Consider the following 10,144-nt stretch of genomic DNA (forward strand, 5'->3'; position numbering starts at 1 on the left):
GTCTTGTTTAAAAAAAACTAAAATCACCCTCTAAAAGGAGGTTTTTTGATCAAAAGGAGGGGCAAATCGATCTTGTTTAAAAAAGACTAAAATCACCCTCTAAAAAGATGTTTTTTTATCAAAAGGAGGGGCAAATCGGTCTTGTTTAAAAAAGACTAAAATCACCCTCTAAAAGGAGGTTTTTGGTCAAAAGAAAGGGCAAATTAGTCTTAAATGATTGATTTGGATCTGAACTTGGGTTTTGGATCTAAAATTAGTATTTTGGATTTAATTTGGATCTGAAAGTTCTATTTTGGATTTAATTTGGATCTGAGAGTAGTATTTTGGATTTAATTTGGATCTGAAAGTTGTATTTTGAAAATCTCGTGCCTAAATTTGAATTTCGCACTTGGATAAAACATCATAGTCCTTTAGAAAAATTTGGGGTGATTACAGATGCCCATCTTTGTTAATAAGCCGGTGTTAGCCGTGCTTAGTGACAAAGATAAACGCCACAAATTTTTCAAACAAGACATTTTCATAGAGATGTTTCAGGCTTTACCCCTTACCTGAATGGGTTGTTTGAGCTTAAATTGCAGGTTTAACCCCTTACCTGCATGGGTTTGCCGATTTCAAATTCAGGTTTAACCCCCTGAATGGGTTGCCTTGACTTGCATCACAAGTTGAACCCTTTAACTGTGTGAGTTGCTTTGGCTTGTAGCACAGGTTTAACCCCTTTGCCTGCATGGGTTACTTTGGCTAGCATTGCAGGTTTAACCCCTTGCCTGCATGGGTTGCCCTCATATTGCAGGTTTAACCCTTTACCTGCACGGGTTGCTCTCAAGCCCTGAGCGATAAAAAAAATAAAAATGCCCCAGTGTAATTGTCATGTTTTACAACTGGGAAGAATCTAGATTGAATAGTCGATGTGGAAACACAAATGTTTTGACATTGATTGGAAAATGAATACAAGAGAACTAGACATAAAATTTCTTGAGGTGAAGGGCATTAACAGGATCGGCAAATTCCACCCCATCAGCATCAATTAGTCGGTATGAATTGTAGGACAAAACTTCCTTAATGACATATGGGCCTTCCCAATTTGGTGCCCACTTGCCTCGTGGTCGTCCTCTCAGGTACACTGCAGATCGTAGGACTGAATCATTCACTTTGAACTGTCTCTCGATAACTGACTTGGCAAATTGTCTGGCTACCCTTTGGCGATAAGCTTCAGCATGTTCAGCCGCTTTTAACCTCTTTTCATCTAGCAAATCGAGTTGCATTAGCCTTTTTTGTTGATATTGAGTAAGAGGGAGTTCTATGAGAGAAGCGAACTTCAAAGCAGGTTTCAACACATGTAATGGTAGAACCACTTCTGTTCCATAGACTAGCTCTGCTAGAGTGGCATTTGTTAGAGTTCTCATAGTGGTGCGATATGCCCATAGAGCGTTGTGCATCTTTTCATGCCAATCTCTTCCAGTTTCTACTGTCCGTTCCAAGATGCGGATCAAGATCTTGTTGGTAGCCTCTGCTTGTCCATTGCCTTGGGGATAATAAGGAGCTGAAAAATGATGCGTGATGTGGTACTTGCTGCACAATTGCCTCATCTTTTCATTCTTGAAATGAGTTCCGTTGTCTGATACTATATCATGAGGGACTCCAAATCTGCAAAGAAGATTTTTGTGAATGAAGGACACTACATGACGTCCTTCAACTGTTCTGAGTGTGACAACTTCTACCCACTTGGTAAAATAATCCGTTGCAGCAAGAAAATACTTATGGCCATTAGAAGCTGCAGGGGATATCGGTCCGACTACGTCAAAGGCCCACATTGAAAACGGCCAAGGAGATGTCACAGAATGCAAGTGAGAGGCTGGGGCATGAATTACTGGAGCATGCAGTTGACATTCTTTGCATCTTTTGACAAATTGGTGACAATCTTTTTGCATGGTAGGCCAATAATACCCTGCTCGAATTATTTGTTTGGTGAGGGTTTGGTAACCAACATGGCCTCCACAATCTCCTCGATGTGATTCTTCGATTACTTTCTTTGCCTCATCTTCATCAAGGCACCGAGAGTATTCAGTGCTAAATCCACGTCTGTATAATACCCCTGCTAGGATAAAGTACCTTGCTGACATACGTTGTATTGCTTTTTGTTCATTTTTAGACATTTCAGTCGAGAATTCTTCGCTTTCAATGTACCTTTTGATGTCATGGTACCAAGGCGTATTCCCCCCTTGGATATGATGAACATGCGCCATCGTTTCAAAAGCAGGGTGTTCTAATCTTCCAATCTCAAAAGAACGGATTGCTTCATTGGTTCGAAAAGTGATGGTCGATCCTAAGCTCGCGAGGCCATATGCAATAGGGTTACCTTCTCTCTTTACGTGAGCCAATTGTACTTCTTCGAATTGACAGATTAAGGAGGTAGCAATTTCTTGATATGGCACCAACTTTTCATCTTTGACTTGCCATTCTCCATTCACTTGATTTATAATAAGCTGAGAGTCGCCGAAGGCATTCACTCTTTTCACTTGAAAACTCAATAAAGAACGAACTCCTTGTATGAGGGCTTCATATTCAGCCATGTTATGGGTACATGGAAAATCAAGTTTTAAAGAGTACGGGATCATTTCGCTTTCTGAAGTGATGAGTAAGATGCCTATGCCTGCTCCCATCACATTTCTGGACCCGTCAAAGTACATCTTCCATGTCGGAACCGTTTCCAATCTTAGTACATGTTCATCTGGAAACTCATCATTTGTTCTGATTTCTTCGTACTGAGGGAAGTCTGCTAACTGATCCGCAATTGTTTGTCCTTTGATCGACTTTTGAGACACATATTCAAGATCATATTGCATCAACAGAACTTGTCATTTTGCGATACGCCCATTAAGGAATTGTTGTTCCAAGATGTACTTGAGAGGATTTAGTTTGGAGAGTATCTTGACCTCACAAGCTAATAAATAATGTCTCAACTTCTGACACATCCAAACCAATGCCAGACAAGTTTTCTCTATTGGAGAGTACTTCTTTTCGTACTGAACAAAAGTCTTGCTAATGTAATAGATTGCATATTCAATGCGACTTTCTTCCTCATATTGTGCCAAAAAGCCGCCACATGCTGACTCATTCACTGTGATATAAAGCAGCAGTGGTCTACCCAACGTTGGTGGTTTTAGAATTGGTGGATTTAGAAGGTATTTCTTGATTCTTTCGAATGACTGTTGGCATTCAAAACCCCATTCAAACTTGACACTTTTCCTCAGTAGCTGGTTGAATGGCTCGCATCTCATGGCCAGATTGTAAATGAATCGTCTGATGGATTGGATTCGTCCTTGCAAGCTTCGCAACTCCTTGATATTGGTAGGTGGTGGCATATCGATTATTGCCTTAGCTTTTGTAAGATCCATTTCAATTCCCTTCTTACTGACCATGAAACCCAACAGTTTGCCTGAATCAACCCCGAACACACATTTTTGAGGATTCAGGCGAAGCTTGTACTGTAAAAGCCTCTCGAATACTTGGGCAAGAGTTTCAATGTGATCTTCTCTTGTGTTGGATTTGATCAATATGTCATCGATATATGCATCCATGATTTTATGCATCTGATAATGGAAGATGGTGGCCATAGCTCTTTGATAGGTTGCTCCAGCATTCTTCAACCCAAATGGCATTACCGTGTAACAAAAAGTACCACAGGGTGTAGTAAAAGCGGTCTTAGGTTGATATTTGACTGCTAATTTGATTTGATTATATCCCGAATATCCATCCATGAAAGAAAACATTGCATGGCCTGCAGTACTGTCTACCAATAGATCAATGTTTGGAAGAGGATAATCATCCTTCGGTGTGGCTTTGTTCAAGTCTCGAAAGTGGATGCACAACCTAACTTTGCCATTTTTCTTGGGGACCACCACGATGTTCGCCAACCATTCGGGGTAATTGATGGCACGAATGAATTTTGTCTTTAGCAAGTCCTCTAGTCCTTCTTTTACAGGGCCTTCTAGTCGAGGGTCAAGCTTGCGCAATTTTTGCTTAATCGGCTTGCAATTAGGATTTAAGGGCAAACGATGTTCAACCAATTGGGGGTCTAAGCCTGGCATATCTTCATAAGTCCAAGCAAAAGCTTCTTGGTTACTTATAAGAAAGTCCACCAATCTTTTCTTCTCATTCACTGACAAACTGGTGCCAATTTGAAGAATGTTAGGATCTTCACTTGTTCCAATATTAATTTCTTCAATTGGATCATTCACCAAAGATGAGGGATGTTCTTGTTTCTGAATCTGAGTGAATTCTGGTAATTCTGACTCGGGTATTGCCATAGGTTCCATTTCACCGACTGCTTGTTCGATAAATGCTTTCTGGGAGGACTTTCGTGGCAAAAGAATAAACTGAGACATATTGAGTTCCGACATCCTGTAAAGAGGATAAAGGAAAGAGTTGGACGAAATTGACAACAAAAAATTACTTGCATTTGCATATATATAAAAAAAAAGGTTCTTAGTTCATAGAATGGGTTCTCTCATGAGACGAGACAAAAAGATGTTCAAAATTACAAAATTCATAGGAGGATTTTGAAACAAAAGTGAATACTATTAGCCCCCAAGATCTTCTTCAAATTCCTTCATGATATCCCAGTCCTCTCATGTTCATCTGAAAAGAGATGCTAATCAGTTGCAAGATGCCATCTTCATTTTCCCCAAGGCCAGTGAATGGGCGGTAGCCACCTTTCAGAAGCAACTGAAAACCCTTGGGGTTTTTCATGAAATGAACATACAATAGGTGTTCTTGGTAACTTTCACGATTGCTTGAAATAGTATAAGCATTCCCAGATGGTTCCTCTATCTCCATGTTCTGCATCCATTCTTCCAAAGGTCTGTCCTTTGTTGTTCTTATGCTCGGTACATCTACCGGATCAATTGGCCTAGGGAGCATAGGTTGCCTCAACCTCTTGACCGGATCCTCATCACGGACAGTGATGATTGATGGACCAAAATTCCATTTCAGGCATTGATGAAGAGTGGATGGGATCCCTCGTACTTGATGGATCCAAGGTCGTCCCAAAAGCAGGTTGTATGATGGTGGTACATCTACCACATGAAATACAATACAATGGCTAGTATTTTCAATGATCACATTCATGTCGAGGGTACCTTTGCTGTTCATGCCTCGGCCATCGTATCCGTAGATCTTGGTATTATCAGAACGATATTTGTTTTCACGAAACCCCAATGTTTTAGCCGTGAGATCAGGACAAATATTCAAACCACTTCCTCCATCAATCAAAACATGTGGCACCGTCATCCCATTGACCTGAACAACGATGTAAAGAGCATCTTCATGGAAATATCCCCATTTTGAGAGGTGTTTTTCTGAGAAGGTAATTGACTGATTTTTAGAAGCTTGAATCGAGTCTCCCTCATCCATACATTCTTCCAAGGGGAGAACATCCAAATAGCATGGATCTTCATCTGAGGAGTCATTTGATGATTCATCGCCTTGTAAGATAAAAGTCTTTGGAATCATAGGAAGTTTCTTGGGCAAACTTTCTATCCTGCCATTCATCATAGCAATGAAATCTAGAGGTTCCTTACCTTGGTCTACCACCATGACTTTGTGTGAGCTGCTCCCAATATAAGGTCGAATGTGCTCTTGTGGATGGTACGGAAGTGGAGTGCCTGTAGTGATCATGGCCACTGCCGCCTTTCCGTGGTCAGGGAATGGATTCCTTAGTATCTCAGGGGTGTTATCATCACAAATCTTGAAATCTTTGTTGATGAAGTCTTGAATAATATTTTTGAGGACAAAACAATCCTCAGTGTCATGACCAGGGGTACGATGAAACTTGCACAGTTTTTCTTTATTTCCTCCCATCATTTTTGGAGGCTCTGATACTTTTGGCAAGACGATAGTTCCTTTGGCGAGAAGGTATTCCAGGATCTTCTCCCGAGACTAGCTCAGAGGAGTGAATTTCCGGTCGTAGCTCCATCCTGGGTGTTTGTTTTTCCTTTCATCGTCGCCTTTGAGAAACTGCGTGTTCTTCTTGAAACTGACGTCCTTGTCATGCTTGTAGTTATTGCCATGGTCCTTTCTAATGCCAGCATTGGCTATGAAGTGTGCGGGCAACTGTGTCCTTCCTCCTTTCTTTCCATCTTCTTTGTACTTAGGAGCAATAATTTCATCAAAATCTCCTTCCTCAATTCCTTCTTCTATCGAGTTTGGTTGTTCAATCAACTCAGCAAAGGTTTTGATCGGGGCATTGCGGATGAGACTTTTCAAGGGTTGGGCAAGATTTTTCCTAATGAGTGACAAGACTTGTGTCTCAGAAATGGGCTCCTTCATCTTATTGCATTGCATTATCCATTTTTGGATGAATTCTCGAACCTTTTCTCCTTGTTTCTGACAAAGACTGCAAATGGTACTAAGGGTTGGAGCCATGGGAGCATTTTGTTCGAATCTTTCAACAAACATGTTAATCAACTTGTCAAACTCCTTCAGCTCGATTGGATTGATATTTTCTTTATACCATTGTACGGCAATGCCTTCAAGACTTCTTAGAAAATATCGGAACAAAGCTCTGTTATTTGTCCGAATTTTGTAGCAATCATTGAAAAAAGTTGAAAGATGAACGTGTGGACAAGTGGTTCCATCATATCTGATGAATTCTCTGGGCAAGCCTTTCACGTCTTCGTCTCCTTCCATGCCAAGGTAGTAGTCCTCACATGAGTATGAACGTTTCCCCTTCCCCCTAAGCTCAAGATTGTTCATTCTTTTCTCTATTTCGTAGAATCTGCGCTTAGTCGGACTTTCATCATCACTTGATTCGACCAATTCTGGCTTGATCTTTTTCTTTTTGCCCTTGATCTCCTTTACTTTTCCTTCAGAACTCTCACTGTCTGAGCTGCTGCTAGTGATGTATTTTTTTGTCTTTTTTACTTTCTTGGTAGGTTTTCTCTTCCTTTTGGGCTTCTCTTCCGAACTTTCAGTGGTGATAGGACTGGGTGAGCTGTTTTCTATCATAACATCTTTTCCCTTTTTATTTTTCTTTGTTGTCTTTTTCTTTTTGAGAGAAAACAGTTCGGGTCTTTCTTCCTTACTAGTTGTCGAATCTGAACCCAAATGGTCTTCATCCTGATTTTCAACAAAAGACTTGTTTTTCTTCTTTCTTTTTTGCTTGGCAGTCTTTTCATTGTCCGGCTCTGGAGTAACCATCAAGGCCTTTTGCTCTTCTTGCTCTTTCATGAATCGCTCCATGAACAAACGGAATATATAGTAAGCTTCTGGCTCGATTGCTGGGAGGCCAAGTGTTTCTGGACGGAGTTCAGAGGATGAAGTCTCGTTTTGAGGAGTCTGCTTAGCTTGCGATCTAGTTTCAACCATCTTGTTGGCTTTCAAGTATTCACCTTATGACATAAGAAAATAGAGTTATTGGACGGAAATGATGATAAAATGAAGGTTCATATTGCATTACAAGTTTTTAAAAGTTACATCCAAAGATACTAATAAAGATGACAACGACAGAAGGAATACAAAGTTGACAACATAAAACTTTTTAGGGAAGGATGGATGGTGGTCGGTTGGCATCCCACCACTCAGCATATTCTTTCTTCACCACTGGGCCTATGAACCAAGTGTATGATATTTGTGTCTTCCATTCTTGTCGAGCTACTGCAAACAATGCTGTCCATTGAGGAGAACTAAGGTAAAATTCAGGAATAGCTCCAATTGGTGCATGCACAAAGACCATCTTCTGCCTTTGAGAGAACTGTCTCATACATCTATCAGCACAATAATCAACTATGAAGTAAGGGCCCAAGAGTGTGGTACGCCCATGATGATGGTGAGTGTATCGGGGTAGGCTCTGCCGACGATCACAATAATCCCAAATGATCTCTCCTTCATTCAATTGCTCGATCAAACGACGGTATTGCTCCAAGGTTGTCAATGATCCATCAGTGTTTCTGAATAGACTGGCTTGGGGTCCCGCATGCTTGAGGAACCACAATTGTAAAGCATATGTGCATCCTTCTATGAAGTCGATATCTTCAATGGTAAAGCAGGTGAGTCCTCGGTAAAGGAAGGCTAAGGCTGTCATTGCTACTAACAAGTGTCGGGTCCCTCTATGCCCCCATACTCGAAAAAGTTGGGCAATACGGACATCAAAAGGTCACTTCCATTGGTAAAAAGGGTCACTCCTACTGTGCAGAGCATCATACAATGTTTAATTCTCCCTATGGCTTTTCGAGGTAGGGTAGAAGGTTCAACATAGGTTCCAAATTCTTCATACAAATTTTTCATGTTGATGCTTTGATTTTTATGGTTTTCTACTAAAGGCCAAGTTTTCCGTCCAGTAAAGTGAGCAATGAGGTCATTTGCATTGACCTTGGTTGGGTTCATAAGGAATTGTTTTTCCAATAGATCATTTGGGTCACAAGTTGGGGTAGGGAGGTCTAGTATTTCGACAAATTCATCTAGTAATATTGTCATTTCTCCCCATGGAAACCAAAAAGAGGAGGTCCTTGGGTTCCAACGCTCGGCGATTGCATGTACCAAATTTCCATTAACTGACTGCATTCCTCCAGCTGCCACTGTCTCTAGCCCACATTCTTCAAAGTAAGAAGGAAACATCCGAGAGAAGGTGGGATGCCAAGTCCGATACCATTCGGGAGCCAAAGGTTGAGACTCAAGAGAAATGTAGGTGGACCGTTCGGGACCTTCCCCAAAGAGGATGTGATCACAAACATTGACTAGGTTGACAAAGACAATATGAGGTAGATGTGTTGAATGAGGTTGCAAATCATCACATAAGGTTTCACGCACATCAACATCTATCATGAAATAATTTTTTTTTTTTTTAGAAAATTGGGTATAGGAACCTAATTGAGATAATTTTGTGTCACAATAATCCGATATCAAGTTATGCTTATATACCTTAGCCAAATGGCTTAGTACGAGCATAGATTCTTCCTTAGGCAACTAAGGGTAGAGTTCATCAACTTATTCTTGATCACTCGTCGATATACCATAAATTACCACTCATGGTACTAACGATGGGGCGTTCCCGCCCAAGGTGTGGTCTAGTTGTAAGGCTTAGTCTTGTGCTACCGCCAAAGACCAAGCCCGGCAACATGATGACGGGGACAAATAGGTATGAGGAATTTTGAAATATGAGAAATCATATAAATTGAGTTGTCTCTAATGCAATGTTGCCTAAGTTTGACGATTAAAATAGAAGAGCAAACATGGCTTTCAAACAACTTCTAAATTGAGAAGGGTGGTATGTGATCATAAATATGTGTGAACATGATTGATCCTTCTCAATTAGTCCTATGTGCAAGAAAACATTCACAATCATCAAACAATGCAATGAAATGCCAATGGGGTCGAGGCCAAAATAGGGGACATGCTTTATCATTGGCAATACATGAGATGTTCAAATTAGTGAAAATGCATCAATAATCATAGCCAAACGATGACGGGTCCCATCACGGTTGCCATCTGTTTGCATCCCAAAATTTTCATTGGTTTTGGAGTGCTCCAGAAAAATAAGGTTTTTGTTTTGAAAGAGGAAAGAAAGGGACTCGCCCGTCGGTACGAGGATCGACCGTTCCCGGTGCCTTTACCGGGGGTAATCAACCCAAGGACTATGTTTATCATTGATGCATTTCGTTTTAACTTAAACATCTTTTTGATTCTATATGCGGTGTAGAAAATATTGAAAGTTTGGAGTTTCAAACTTTTGAAAGGGTTCTTGAAGAATTGCTTGAAAATGTGAAATGTTTTGAGGAAAAAGTGAAACTAGTAAATATCATTTGAAAAACTTGTGAAAACATTTTGAAATCACTTTAGTGTTCTCTTAAGACTTTAAGTAGGTTTGAGATTTTGCTCTAATTCGGTTACCACCTAGCTAGAGCTCCATCCCTTCTTGCTTAAGTTCCTTTGGAGAGGTGCTTGTGATCATAAATGAAATAAAGTGGGTGAGAATGCATAGATGCATTTACCCTATATGATTGAAAAAAATGTAAAACATTCCTACCACAACATTCATCTAATGTCATTCCTACCACAACATACATCTAAGATTTCGTTATTATAATTATTGTATATAAGAAGGAAAAGTTTTTGAAAAGGGATAGAGATTGTAGACCATCAAGCATGA

This window comes from Nymphaea colorata, chromosome 2 (genome assembly GCF_008831285.2).
Source record: "Nymphaea colorata isolate Beijing-Zhang1983 chromosome 2, ASM883128v2, whole genome shotgun sequence".
Taxonomy (NCBI): Eukaryota; Viridiplantae; Streptophyta; class Magnoliopsida; order Nymphaeales; family Nymphaeaceae; genus Nymphaea; species Nymphaea colorata.